Here is a 16,136-nt window from a genome sequence, read left to right on the forward strand (position 1 = left end):
CATGCCAAAACTGGCTTACAAGAAGCAAAATCCGAGCTGGAGCTCGTGCTTAGAAATTGCAACAGTAGTTCAAAAGTTCAAAAAGCTCCTATCCAAGGCTACGGCCTCAATATTTATACATGATGAGGATCAAGTTGGCTTCCTTAATTAGTGGAGCTTGGTTATCCAACTAAAAGTTAAACTGTTGTTCCTGTAGAATCCGTTGGCTGCCTTTAAGCTCGGTGGGGAGAGCTGTTGGAGCTCGGAGTTAGGGTGGAAATCACGAGGAAGGTCATCAAGACTGTGGACAACCTCCCTAAAAACCCGCAATGCCACCTTGGCTGTCTCCTTGTCTCCATTTGTGTGGTCTTTTGCTCCCTTTAATGCCAAAAAACCTGAAATCATCATGTATTAGCCACATAGATATAATGCATGCCCTTCTTCCTACAAATAACACGAATATACCAAGAAATGAATGCATAAGTGATAAAAGATGAAGGGTTGAGCAAGGTAAGTAGGCCAAATGAGCCCAAATTGTTACCAAAAATTGGGGCTCATCAACATTTTATTCAAGGGATAGGATTTGATAAACACTCTTGAGAGCAAGTTCCTTGCTAGAAGCATTTTATGCAATGGCTAGGCTTTGCAAAACAATCTTAATCAGGCTTTGAAAAGCAATCATGGTTGTAGAAGTGGCCTTGTCTTCAGACATGGCATTGTTTATTTTTAGCCATATTTCCCAAGCCACAATTAAGGGAAGGGGCCTATGGTGAGTTTTTTTGGCATAATAGCCATACAGAAATGATAGAAAATTGATAGAGATTAGAAAGATTGATTGCACACAACACAAATGACACTTAATACTTTTATTGATCACCAGAGGTACACATATATAGGACATAAATTACAGACTTCGACACATCTAGATAATGACTCCAACTCATTACATATGAATCAACACCTTCTAGAGTGAGGTCTAGGAACTCACATTGACAACCACACATGACTTAGAAGCATTACTTCCAACACTCAACCTTAATGCTTACATAGAAAACATTAAAGACACATATTACAACAACAATATGATATTTGTGTGACTAGTCTTAATCGACACTCACATCCACTTTGGAATCTCGTAAACACCTCTATTTCTTCATCACCACATATTCGAGCTATAACTTGACCTCCATTTAGAATATAACCACTTCTGACCATCTTTCACGTTCTTTGCAGAATTGATGCTTCTCGACCTCCTAGAGCATGACGGGTCAGTGTCAATATTGAACCATCCTATTGACATACCTCCATATGTTACAAATGGTCTTCCACTGTATTCCCAGTTATCTAGGAAAGCAGTCTGAGTATTGAATGTATTCAAAAGTCAATTATACAAGGTGACCTCTTATATACATAATCGAATTAACATGTACGCTGATGTTTTTGGCTCCACACCAAGCCACCAGCTAATAACAAATTATACATAATCAAATTAGCAATATGTTCTTGTGTCATCATATGCAACAAAAACCACCCATTTAAAAATATTAAACTGTTTTATAATTGATTCTCCATTTTATTTTTCACATTACACACTACAACATAATAAAACTGTAATATTTTTTTTTCTTTTACATAATAAAACTGCAACTTTACCAAACACCACAAATTGAACAAAATATCAAAACACATTTAACAAAACTATAAAGTTGACAAAGCAATCTCTCCAATTTCCTGGGTAGCACAAACTTCCGTAGCCACAAGATCAAGATTTCCATGAGATCAGGTATTCACTTTATGCATATTGTCCACATGAAAGGGCGAAAAGGTACTCTCATAATCAACGACAATAGCATTTCTTACCAACGAGAGTTTCCCGAGCACTATCCTTATCAGTTAATTCAATAAAGTGAACAACTGAATTTGGATACACATAAACACCGCCAATCGATAACCGCTTCAAACAAAAGCTCTTCCCACTTGCCAAGAGAAATATGAACCTCGCCAATAGGACCTCTACGACAATGGCTACTTTAAAATAATGGAAATAGAATGCAGCATGGTTGCTTCGCTACTTCCCAAGCATTCACTGCACCATTGGTGAAATGAATAATATTCATGGGTGAAAGATTTATCGAGTAACAACTTTGCTCCACATAGGCATCCTTGATCCAGCTTATGAGATTTAGATCTAGATAAAAATAATGAAACTTGAATTAATCAGAAGGAGTTGCAGCTCACAGGTGAGAACACCACCTGGAGACTGCACTCAACAAAACAAGGAGGAGACTCTCACTCACATTCACTCTGCCTTACATGAATGAATATTACATATTAAATACATCACTGAAAAATAGGTAGTTGTAAACAACCTCCTAAATTCTAGGAACAACTCCTAAACTAAGAAGATGCGTTACAACCACATAACCATTTCTCCATTATTTCTAACTCCCCTCCTTAATGGAGAAAGGGTTATTTTGCACACCTAACATCCCTCTAAATAATTCAAACTTTACTCGCCCTAGAGGCTTAGTAAAAATGTCAGCTATATTATCACAAGTATTACAATAATCCACACAAATTTCCTTAGACTGTATCTTTTCTCGTACAAAGTGAAACTGAGTATCAATGTATTTAGTATTCTTATGGAAAACTGGATTGTATGCAAGCTTTATTGTGCTTTGATTGTCAGTTTTGATGCTGGTTGCTGCTTTTTGTCCTTCGCCTGCATCATTAAGCAATCTCCTCAACCAAATGGCTTCACATGTAGCTGCACACAACGCCTGGTACTCTGCTTCACATGACGATAATGCTACATTGCTTTGCTTTTTGCTGCTCCACGAAATAACCTCGGATCCAATACTAAATGCATAACCTGTGATAGATCTACGATCATCCAGGTTGCCTGCCCAATCAGAATCTGAATAACCTGCTAAAGTAACATCAGAAATGTCAGTGTATAAAATACCATAATTGCAAGTACCACTCAGGTACCTCAACACACATTTTGCTACATTCCAGTGACTGTCAAGTGGTTTGGACATAAACTGGCTGAGCACACTAACAGAATATGCCAGATCAGGTCTAGTTGTCGTGAGATATATCAGGCTTCCCACTAGCTGTCTATACAAAGTGGCATCCACCTGTTTTGTACCATCGTCACTGCTTAACTTGAGGTTCTGCTGCAATGGTGTTGCTGCTGTTTTGCACTGTTCCATTCTGAATCTTTCCAACAGGGTTCTGGCATACTTTCCTTGAGTTAGAAAAGTTTGACCAGAATCTTTCCACACTTCCAATCCTAGGCAATAATGAAGATCACCAAGGTCTTTCATTTCAAATTCCTGTGACATTCGCTGCTTGATTTCTTTGATTAAACTAATTGCATTTCCTGTTATTATCATGTCATCCACATACAAAGAAATCAAAATGATTTGCCTCTGTTTATTTATCTTGGTGTATAGATTTGGATCGTTGAGGCTCCTATGGAAACTATGCTGAACAAAAAATGAATCAATTTTATCATACCATGACCTGGGTGCTTGTTTCAATCCATAAAGTGTCTTATGGAGTTTACACACTAAATGTTCCTTCCCCTTTTTCACAAAACCAGGATGCTGTACTAAATATATTTCTTCTTTTAATTCTCCATTCAGAAATGCAGATTTAACATCTAACTGGTGTAGCTTCCATTTATGTTTTGTTGCTAAACAGATTAGCATTCTAATTGTATTAAGTTTAGCTACAGGGGCAAAGGTGTCATCAAAATCAATTCCTTCCTGTTGTGAATAACCCTTTGCTACCAGTCTTGCTTTGAATTTTTCTACAGTACCCTCTGCATTTATCTTAGGTTTATACAACCACTTACAACCTATAGGGGTTCTTCCTTCTGGCAGCTCAACTAAGTCCCAAGTATGGTTTCTATATATGGATTCCATTTCTTCATGCATTGCAGCCCTCCATTCATCTGATCTACTTGCTTCTTCATAATTTGAGGGTTCTACAATATTTAAAATTTTGGACATTAAAGCATAGTCTCTGAATTTTGCAGGTAGTCTAGTCTTTCTACCTGATCTTCTCGGTAAAGGACTCACCTCAACTCTTCCTGTTTCAGCACTGTCTGGGCCTGCATCCTCACTTATTGAGCTATCTGCTGCTACTTCTTCCTATTTCTGCTCCTGCTCCATTTCTTCTTCTTCTTCATCACTGTTCAGTTCTATCAGAAATGGAATGTGGCTGTCACTGTTAGAGTCTTCCTTTCCATCTCCTATCTGTTCATGAAAAATGACATCTCTGCTTGCAAACACTTTATGAGTCACAGGATTATATAATTTGTATGCTTTATATTCTGTGCCATATCCTACAAATATGCATTTCAAGGCTTTGGGATCTAGCTTTTTCCTATCTGCTTTCGGTACATGAGCAAAAGCTTTAGATCCAAATATTTTCAGATGACCAACTGCTGGTTTGAGTCCAAACAATGCTTCAAAGGGGGTTTTGAAGCCTAGATATTTGGTGGGACTCCTATTCTTTAAATAAACAGCAGTATTAATGGCTTCTGCCCAAAGACCATTAGAAATGCCCTTACCTTGAAGCATGCTTCTGGCGCACTCCACAAGGGTCCTGTTCTTGCGCTCTGCTACTCCATTCTGCTGTGGAGTGTGTGGCACTGTAAACTGTTGTATAATCCCATGCTGCTTGCAGAAGTTCATGAACTCATTTAACCTGTATTCCCCCCCTTGATCTGAGCGGAGAATCTTTATTTTCTTTGTTGTTTGGTTCTCTATCATCAATTTAAATTCTTTAAAATATCGGAAAGCTTGACTCTTTTTGCTTAAAAAATACACCCAAGAGAACCTAGTGCAATCATCTATAAACAGTAGAAAGTAATATGCACCTCCTAAAGACCTAGTCTGCATAGGTCCACAGATATCTGTATGCACTAGCTCTAGGATGTCTCTTTGTTTTCTGTTGACATGCACAGGGAATTCATCTCTATGCATCTTCCCTAGTGCACATCCATCACATTCCAGTTTGATATTATGTAAAGTAGGAAGTCCATCGACCATACCTTTATTTTTAAGCAGGATGAGATCTTGTAGATTGATATGTCCAAATCTCTGGTGCCAAAGATTCTCAGTTGTTGATGTTGCTGCAACCATCGCCTGTCGTGGTATGCTCCTTGCATCCAGTCTATACAAATTCCCCACGCGTACTCCTGTTGCAACTGTCTCCAATTTGCTATCCTGGATGACACATCCATTCTTGAAGAATTGTACCTGCATGTCCTGGTCTGTTATCATAGAGACAGAGATCAAATTCTTTTTGATTCCTGGAACATATAAAACATTTTTGAGATGTTTGATATCACCACTTGGTAGTTTCACAGGAATATCTCCACATCCTTTGATCTCATACCCACTGTCATCACCCAAATAAATTTTGGATCCACATGCAGATTCTTCAAGAAACTCAAAATATTCTTTCTTACCAGTCATGTGCGAGGATGCGCCTGAATCGACATACCATGTATTGTCATCATCTCCTCTTGATGCTGAAAGTGCACAGTCGACTGTAAATAGCCTAAGATCATAGCTGTGATCTTCATCTTCTTCAGCAAAACAACCTTGATGTTTCTTCTGTTTGCTTCTCCTTTCATCAGCTTGCTTCTTGTAGCATTCTCTGATCTGGTGACCAGGCTTTCCACAATAAAAACATCTCTTAACATAGTTATCGTTCATACCTCTAGATGGTTTCCTTTGAAAGGAGTTGGCCCCTTTCTGCTGCGGTTGCTGTTGCTGGTGTTGGTACTGGCGCTGCTTTCCTCTGTGCTGTCTTCTCTTTGCCATCAGAGCAAGGTCATTGCTCTGGGTCTTCAGATTTTGTCTTCGCTCCTCCTCCTGGAGCAGAATCGCTGTCAGCTCATCAAAGGATGGGGCTTTCTCCCTCGCTGACAACCCTGAGATGAATGTTTGATATTCATCGGTCATCCTGTTCAGTGTGAGGGTAACCAGATCTGAGTCTGATACCTTTTCTCCAATGGATCCCAATTTGTCTTTCAGATCCTTGATTCTAGCTGTGAATCCATCAACAGATTCATTCTCGTCCATCTTTAGTGCATATAATTTTCCTTTGAGTGCAAGAACACGATTTGTGTTCTGTGTCTCGTACAGACCCTTGATCGTATTCCAAATGTCCGCGACCGACTTGCAGTCTCGAATATGAGGGATAATGTTGTCTTTGACAGACATCTTCAGTATTACTTTTGCCTTTGTTTCTCTCTTATCCCAGTCCTGTTCTTGGGTTGTAGTTCCGGCTCTCTGTTCATTTCCCAAGACGATCGACCATGCGTTCGCACTCTCCAGCAAGGTTTGCATTTTGAACTTCCAGTTGGAAAAATTCGTTCCATCGAGCTTGCCAGACTCGTGGAGGTATGATTCCAGACTGTTGTTCATTTTTGCACCACTGAACACTCTAATCGGCCACCACCGGGCAAGTCCGATCTGCTACCACGAACAGATCAGGAACTTCTCTGTGCCACCACCGGGCAAGTCCGATCTGCTGTCTCCAAACAGATCAAGAACTTCACTATGCCACCACCGGGCAAAACCGATCTGTCACTACCGAACAGATCAACAAACGAGCTCCAACACGCCACCACCGGGCAAAGTCGATCTGCTTCCACCAAACAGACCGAGGAGCTGCACTACGCCACCACCGGGCAGGTCCGATCTGCTACCTTCGAGCGGATCACGGCACCTCAAATCGCCACCACCGGGCAGATCCGATCTGCTACCTTCGAGCTGATCAAGGATCTTCAGTTCGCCACCACCGGGCAAACGTGCCTCCACCGGGCAACTTCGATCTGCAACAAAGATTGCAGATTTACAGAGAGAAAGGGATGGCGCCCAAAACAGCGCAGAACCCGCGCTAATTCCGGAAAATGAAAATTCGCGATGTGCAGGAATTTTGGCGCGCTTATCGACCACGGATCCGCGCCAAAATGGTCTTTCTTTTCTCTGGCGCGATTTACAGTCCCAAACCCGCGCCAATTGCGCGACTGTTCCTGAAAAAACCGCGCCAATCACTGCACCTTCTGTAAAAAAAAATTTCGCTCCGAATTTTCGCTCCAACCCTTCCTTCGGCTCAGTGATGATCAGTCATCTGATGCCTTCTCGCTTCAGGTGTTACTGCAGGTCCACCTGATCACACAGCTATCTCTCCATGTACAGATGTGCAACTAATGATACATCCCAGAAAAAACAAAAACAAAAGTTAAGGCTACCTCTACCCTAAGCTCTGATACCAAGATAAAAATAATGAAACTTGAATTAATCAGAAGGAGTTGCAGCTCACAGGTGAGAACACCACCTGGAGACTGCACTCAACAAAACAAGGAGGAGACTCTCACTCACATTCACTCTGCCTTACATGAATGAATATTACATATTAAATACATCACTGAAAAATAGGTAGTTGTAAACAACCTCCTAAATTCTAGGAACAACTCCTAAACTAAGAAGATGCGTTACAACCACATAACCATTTCTCCATTATTTCTAACTGATCTACTGTATTCACAGGCTTATAAGTCTTCTTCAAGGCAATGCTTCTTGCGTTTACCGATACCATCTTGCCATCACAGGTTGACCCTGCAACTTTTCTTAAATGCTTGGGTGATATCCTTTTATACCTCTCTGATGTATTGAAGGTGTCGAGCCTAAATCTAAACCCCTATCATGCAACTTTCGGTCTAACTAAGAGAAAACATCAAGACAAAGTTTCAGAATTCGTCTCTTCTCAACAGATTTGGCCCGGATCTTACCTTAATTCGCTGGATTGAATGATCCTTAAGCGGTTTCACATCCCACGCTCGACAGAATTAAAGATTTCGAGAAAGAGCTCGAGCGCAACAACCTTGATTCTATCAAATCTGAATGTGTAGTCAGCGATGCCTGTCACTCAACAAGTTGAACTTGCTCACTGTGATTCCAGCGAATTCCTGCTAGCGAAATCTCCTTCTTCGACGAATCACACAAAAACATCCTGAGCAGTGGTCACTTCCACGACTTGCACACAATCCTTCGGCTCGGTGAATGCTCAGTAGGACTGCTCAGTACTCTACATGCATGGCCCTGATCTTGCAAAATATCTGTGAATTCACAAATCTTTTGTAGGGACACGTCCTAGCCAAATCTATAACAAGTAACCGAAAATTCTCGGGGACTGCACGAGAATAAATGGATCTTATACCCTGGTCAACTCTCATCCAGATCTATGCAGACGACCGACAATAAATCCAATCCGAACATCAACCCATTTTGTCCAGCTCGTTAGAATTGTACATGGGAAAAGGCGCAAAACCGCTGGATTTTGGGCTTTTCATATATAGTGGACGATCTAATTGCCACACCATTTATAAAAAATAAATAAACTAAAATAGAACTATAGATCTACACACAGTAAAAAGAAAAAATAAAATAAAAAATAAAAAAATTGGCCACATCAGAAATTGGCACACTCTTATACTAATTTATGTACAGAAGTAAGGACGCTCAAGGTCCCATCCTCCTGGCCCTTCTATGAGAGGCAATTCAATACCTGCTTTGATATCATGATATAAAATTAACATAGATAAGATAGATTGATTGCACACAATACAAATGATACTTAATACTTGTATTGATCACCAGATGTACAAATATATAAGACACAATTTATAGACTTCGACACATGTAGATAATGGTAATCTAGACTGATGTTTAGGAATTCGCAATGACAACCACACATGACATCGAAATATTACTTCCAACAAGAAAGGCATTTTTCAGTGCTTGAATTGTTACATGCATACTAAGTATGAAAAAAGAAATATCGTGATTAACCTTTGATATTTGGTTTAGACATAAAAGTCATTGCATGATAGGCCTTAATAAGGTCAATTCATTATACACTAACAATTAACTACAACATACAAGGTAATTACACATACATGAACCAAGAACTTTGTGCAATATCATAATCCATTCATAATATTCGCCATTTACATAAAGTATTTAAACAACAAGATCATAGATTTGAAACAAATCTCATGGAGAGATCATATTTTATTAACAAGCAAATAGACAAATGTGCACTAGTTTCATGTGTCCAACAACAAAGGCTTAGGAAGTGGATGTTCATATTATACTGCTATCTAATGTTGTACAATAGAAAATCCACAATATCCGTATAATAACACTATGTTAGAGGCTTAATACAATTAATTCCATAGAATCTATCAATAGAACAAGGTGATATTAGAAAATAAAAAAAGATAAGAAAGCATAATAGAACATAATTTCTTACCACATAGAAACATGTAATTAGTTGAACAGTCGAACAATAGAACCAACCATCAAAACCCTTGATCATCAACAACCATCCTTTGTATAGAGGTAGTTTTCCATGTAAGATCGGGGGAATCTTTTATCGGCTCACCTAGATGAGTTGTTCTCATATGTGTAAACCTTCAACCGTCAGTTGCACTACAATTTGCCGAATAGCCACCGTAGCCCATATCCAACCAACCTACACATTGGGAAGATACGGTGTCGGGCTAAGAAACAAAAAATTGGTTATCATGTAGTAGTGTTTTCCCTTTGTTGCACATTTACATGGTCTGTTAGGCCTCTGTGCAGTCTACAGTGCGCAATGTCAATACCCTCATGCAGAAAAAAATGGTTATCATGCAGTAGTGTTTGGCCTTTGTTGCAAATTTGCATGGTCTGTTAGGCCTCTGTGCAGTCTACAGTGCACAGTACTTCCATACTCATGAAAAATTTTGAAAATTTTCCCCTCGTCTCTTCTTTGCCCCAATGGAGGATATGAATAAAAAAAAACAGATGGAAGAAACATTATTTCATGTATCACTAATGATTTTTACAAATTTATTCAAAATTATAATAAGTCTCATTATGTTGGAAATATTAATCTCAACTACCGCAGTTAATAAACTGACAACAATCATACTTACCAAATATATCTTTTTGCAGGTTGCGGATTTCGTTTGAGTTCTAAGCAGGGTACGGATTTCATTTGAGTTCTAATCAGGGGTACGAGTTCTCCATTCCTCAACACACATCAAGCATTTAAGAAGGAATGTGTATTTAATAAAGGGTTGCTAAATATGTATGGTCAAACATTTACTCCGCAAGAGTTTTCTATTCCGCAACATACATCAAGCATTTAAGAAGGAATGTGTATTTAATAAAGGGTTCGTAAATATGTATGGTCAAACATTTACTCCGCAACTCTTACTTGGGTTGCTAAATATGTATGGTCAAACATTTACTCCGCAAGAGTTTTCTATTCCGCAACATACATCAAGCATTTAAGAAGGAATGTGTATTTAATAAAGGGTTCGTAAATATGTATGGTCAAACATTTACTCCGCAACTCTTACTTGTAGTCCGCAACCTCTGCAAGTTAAAATCACTTACCTTGTACAATTTCCCATCCATGTCTTAATGTTTTGTCAATCATGTATTAATGTCTCAAAAATGCAAAATATATAAGAATGTAAAAGTATTTTCTGTAGTAGAGAGAGTTGAGGGTGTAAGTGTGAGAGGTAGAGAGAGAAAATTGTGGAGAAAATATTGGTGGGTGCGTGAAAAAAGAAGTTACTAGGTTTTATTGTTACTTAGCAACCCCTTGTGAAGTGTAAATCAATGTAAGAGTTGTAGTCTCATATGAATGTAGTTAATGCATTAAGAAATATAAGCCAAAGTTTTTATTGTGTTGCTCCAAGTGTTACGCTGTTTTACTCTCTGTTTTGTTGTGTATCAAATTTCTATATTTTTTAAGCTCCTATTCAGTTGCGAAAATGGTTTTTGGAGGGTGACTCCTATCCTCTACCTCCATGTAATTTCTTTCACGTGGTATCAGAGCCGATTAAACTCTTTTAGTGTAAAAATAAGTATTTTTACTCACATTTAAAAATTTGTTTTGAGGGCATATTTTTCTTTTGAGCATATTCGAAAATGATTTGTGGAGGATGACTCCTCTCCTATATCTCCCTGTAATTTCTTTCACGTAGTGTAAAAATAAGTGTTTTTACTCGCAGTTAAAAATTTGTTTTCAGGGCATATTTTTCTTTTGAGCATATTTTCTAGGAGGGAGAAAGTTTATTTTACAGTTAAAAATGGTAGCATCAAGCACAAGCTTGACTAATCCTTAGATACCTCAGTTTAATGACAAAAATTATGACTATTGGGCTATAACAATGAAGGCTCTGTTTTCTTCCCAAGATATTTGGGATTTGCCTCAGTTTAATGACAAAAATTATAACTATTGGGCTATAACAATGAAGGCTTTGTTTTCTTCCCAAGATATTTGGGATTTTATGGAGAATGGTTTTCAAGAACCAACAGATGCAACAACATACAATGCATTGACACAAGAAGAAATGGATTTGTTGAGGGATAACAGGAAGAAGGATGCAAAATATCTCTTCTACATCTTTTAAGCAATTTATGAAAGTATTTTTCCAAGGATTGCGGCAAGAACAAAGTCCAAGCAAGCATGAGACACCCTCCAAACAACCTACCAAGGCATGGAAAAAGTGAAGACAAAAAAATAGGCATGGAAAAAGTGAAGACAAAACAACTAGAAATGTTGAGGAGAGACTTTGAGACAATTTGTATGAAAGAGTCTAAGACTGTAGACTCATTTTTTACACATGTAATTGGACTGGTTACTCAAATCAAGTCTCATGGTGAGACATTTGAGGAAAGGAGAATATTTGAGAAATATTTGAGAAGTCTCCCAACAAGGTTTGGTGCCATTGTTGTGGCCATAAAAAAGATAAAGTATCTCTCACAGTTTTTAGTGGATGAGCTTCATGTATCATTGATTTATCATGAACATAGACTGAATAGAGCAACAAGCTCCTCACTGGAGCATGTCTTCAAGACACAAGTTTCATTTTGTCAAGGTAGAGGCAGAGGAAGATCAAATGCTGGAGGAAGAGGCCCATACAAAGGTGGAAGAGGTTGCCCTTCAATCTCAAGTAGAAGGGGCAACAACCAAAATCCAAGTCAAGGCCCAAGCCAAAATCAAGCACAAGGTTAGAGGTATGGTAAATATCAAGTTCAATGTCATTATTGTAAGAAGTTTGGTCATTATGAAAATGAATGTAGAAAGAAGAAATATGACATAAGTAACAAACCAAGTGTAAATTTCACAAAGGAAAATCAGAACCAAGATAGCATGTTTTTAGCTTGTAATGTAGCACAAGAAAAAGAAGTGATATATGGTTTCAAGATTCAGGGTGTTGCAACCACATGACAAGGATGTTTTCTAATTTAGATGGAAGTGTGAAATCTAAAGTGACATTAGGGACTGATAGACAATTCTTTGTCATGGGCAAAGGAAGAGTCAATATTCTAACAAAGAAGGGGGAGAAGAAGTATATTTCAAATGTTTATTTTGTCCTTGGTTTGAATCATAACCTCGACAACATTGGGCAACTCATGCAAGAGGGATACAATGTCTTTTTCAAAAGTGATGAGCGCACAACTTTGGATAAACCTCCAAGTAGACAAACTTTTGCAAAAGTTCAAATGACAAGCAATAAAATGTTTCCCCTAAAGATAAAATCATATTTGAAGGAAGAAGGTGCAAAAGCACAACTATCAATGAACTCAGAAGAGGATGAAAGAAATGTTGTAGTTGTCAGACAAGTAAACTTTCAGGCAGAGATTAAAGATGAAAATTGGTTATGGCATTTGAGATTTGGTCATCTCAGCTTTGGAGGTTTGAATTTTCTACATAGGAAAAGCATGGTGAAGGGATTACAACTCATAGAAAAACCAGACAACCTATGTGAAGGATGCAACTTGGGAAAACAACAGAGAGAGACATATCCAGCATTAAATTCAATAAGGGAAAAGGCACCTTTGGAGATTGTCCATTCATATTTGTGTGGACCAATGTAGACACCATCAATTAGTGGCAACTACTATTTCTTGACCTTCATGTATGATTATATAAGGAAGACATGGGTCTACTTCCTAAAACAAAAAAGTGAAGTGTTTGAGCGCTTCTGTCAATTTAAAGCTCTTGTTGAGAATCAATGTGGACACTACATCAAAGTCTTGAAGACTAGCAGAGGTGGTAAATACATCTCAAATGACTTTCTTCGTTTTGGTAGGGAGCATGGAATTCAAAAGAAATTTACAACAAGGTATACACCTCAGCAAAATTGTGTCGTAGAAAGGAGGAATATGACCATTATGGAAATGGAAAAGAGTATGTTGAAGGCAAAGAATTTTCCAAATGATTATTGGGTTTAAGTTGTCACTTGTGCAACATATATCATGAATAGGTCTCCAACCAAAAGTGTCAGGAATGTGGTTCCTAAAGAGGCATGGAGTGGAAGAAAGCATGGTGTCACTCACATGAGTGTTTAGATGTGTGGCATATGCACATGTCCCAGATGATTTGAGGAAGAAGTTATACAACAAGGGGGATAAATGCATATTTTTTAGATATAGTGATGAATCCAAGGCATATAAGCTCTATAATCCATCAACCAAGAAGGTCATAGTCAACAGAGATGTGTAGTTCATAGAAGAGGAAGCATGGGATGGAAGTTTAGAGAAGACAATCAATGTGAAAACATGTATACCACATGAGGACATAGAGGAATTGATAACAGCAATGAATTCCTCAACAGTGAATCCCTCTACTCCTATTCAAGTGCAACAAAGCAGGTAGCAAGTAACACCGTCAACAAATAATAGGACAATGTTGCGCAGTCAAACAAGTGCTTCTCCAAGCACACTGCAAAGACTCGTAGTGTCATCTACTTAAAGTGCAACAACAAATGACATGTCATGCCCATATTCCGTAAGCATAAGAAGACCAAAATTCAGAAATTTAAATGAAATTTATGAGCAAGATGAAGTTGATAGTAGCACTAGTATGAATTTCTTATTTTCATTATTTTTTCATATAGATGACCTAATCCATTTTGAGGATGCAGTCAAAGAAGAAAAATGGATTGCGGTAATGGAGGAAGAAATAGAAGCCATAGAAAAGGATGACACATGGGAGTTAGTGGACCTTATACAAGGAAAATAAGTCATTGGATTGAAGTGGGTCTATAAGACCAAGAGTAACAATGAAGGAAAGATTGAAAGGCATAAAGCAAGGCTAATTGTCAAAGGATATAAGTAAGAGCATGCAATTTATTATGTGGAGACACTTGCGGCAGTCGCGAGGATGGAGACAATGCATACAATGATGTTGATTGCCGTGCAACATAAATGTAAAGTGTATCAAATGGACATAAAATCAACGTTCTTGAATGGAGTGTTGAAAGAGGAAGTGTATGTTGCATAACCACCTGACTATGAGGTCGAAGGCCAAGAAGACAAGGTGTATAGGTTGAGGAAATCTCTTTATGGGTTGAACCAAGCACCACGTGCATGGTATAGTAGGATAGATGCTTACTTGTTGGACAATGGCTTCGACAAATGTGACGGTGAACCTACTCTGTACATCAAAGAGAGTGATGGTAAGCTTCTTATTGTTGTTTTAAATGTAGATGATTTGATTTTTACAGGGAGTGATGATTTCATCATCATTGATTTCAAAGAAGTCATGAAAAGTGAGTTTGAAAGCATTGACTTGGGGCTATTAAGATATTTTTTTGGCATAGAAGTGAAGCAAACAGAAAACGGTATCTTTATTTCCCATGTCAAGTATGTAGCAAATATTTTGGAGAGGTTTAATATGAAAAACAACAAGCCCGCACCAACTCCAACTATCATGGGGTTGAAGCTGAGCCAAGAAGATTGCAGCAACAATGTCAATCTAACATTATACAAAAGTAAGGTGGGCAACTTGATGTATTTGACCGCAACTAAGTCAAATATAATGTATGTAGTAAGCATGGTGTAGAGGTTCATGGAGACACCCAAAGAGACACGTTGGCAAATAGTCAAAAGGATTCTAAGGTATGTCAATGGGACAAAGGAGTATGGTATTTTCTACACTGATACAAATGATTTTAGGTTGGTTGGTTACACTGACAGTGACTCGACAGGAAGTGTCGATGACATAAAGAGAAAGTTAGGATATGTTTTTCATTTGGGTTCTAGAGCCATTTCATGGGCCTCCAAGAAGCATCCGATAGTGTCATTGTCCACAACATAAGCCAAATATGTCGTTGCAACAGTAACAACATGTAAAGCAGTTTGGATGAGAAGAATGTTGAGATATTTATGCCATGACCAAGAGGGGACAACAACTATTTTTTGCGACAACAGTTCTGCAATTGCACTATCAAAGAACTCTGTTTTTCACAAGAGGACTAAGCATGTTGACGCTAAATATCATTTTATTAGAGAGTTAATTAAGAATGGTGAAATTGTGTTGTAGCATTGCAAGTCACAAGAACATTTTGTTGATATTTTCACAAAGCCATTGGCACATGAAAATTTTGTTTATCTCAGAGATTGTTTCAGAATTGTCAATGGTGGTAGTTGTGATTATGGCGGAGTGTTGGAAATATTAATCTCGACTACCGTAGTTGCAGATTATGCATGTTGCAGATTTTGTTTGCACATTGAAGAACAAAAGCTCTGAGTATTAGTAGGAGTTCTCCATTTCGCAACATACATCAAGAATTTAAGAATTAATGTTTATTTAATAAAGGGTTGGTAAATATGTATTGTCAAATATTTACTGCACAACTCTTACTTGTAGTCCGACAAGTTTAGAAAGTCACTTACCTTGTACAATCACACATCATGTGCCTTAATGTTTTGTTCAGTCATGTATTAATTTTTCAAACATGCATGTGCTCCATTGTTTTACTTTGTTTGTTGTACGTAAAATTTATGTGTATAATGTATTTCATGCATTAAGAAATATAAGCCAAAGTTTTTATTGTGTTGCTCCATTTTTTTTTACTTTGTTTTACTCTGTTTTGTTGTGCATCAAATTTATGTGTTTTTTAAGCTCCTGTCCAATTGCCATTTGTTCGCCACAATTGAATATTGATCTCCACAACTAATTTGTGGAGGGTGAAGCCCCTGAATATTGATCTCCACAACTAATTTGTAGAGGGTGAAGCCCCTGTCCAGTTTCGATTTCGATTTGTTCACCACAATTGA

Source organism: Pinus tabuliformis, chromosome 6 (genome assembly GCF_031772625.1).
Source record: "Pinus tabuliformis cultivar Carrire ecotype Pingquan chromosome 6, CPIR1, whole genome shotgun sequence".
In the NCBI taxonomy this organism is placed as follows: domain Eukaryota; kingdom Viridiplantae; phylum Streptophyta; class Pinopsida; order Pinales; family Pinaceae; genus Pinus; species Pinus tabuliformis.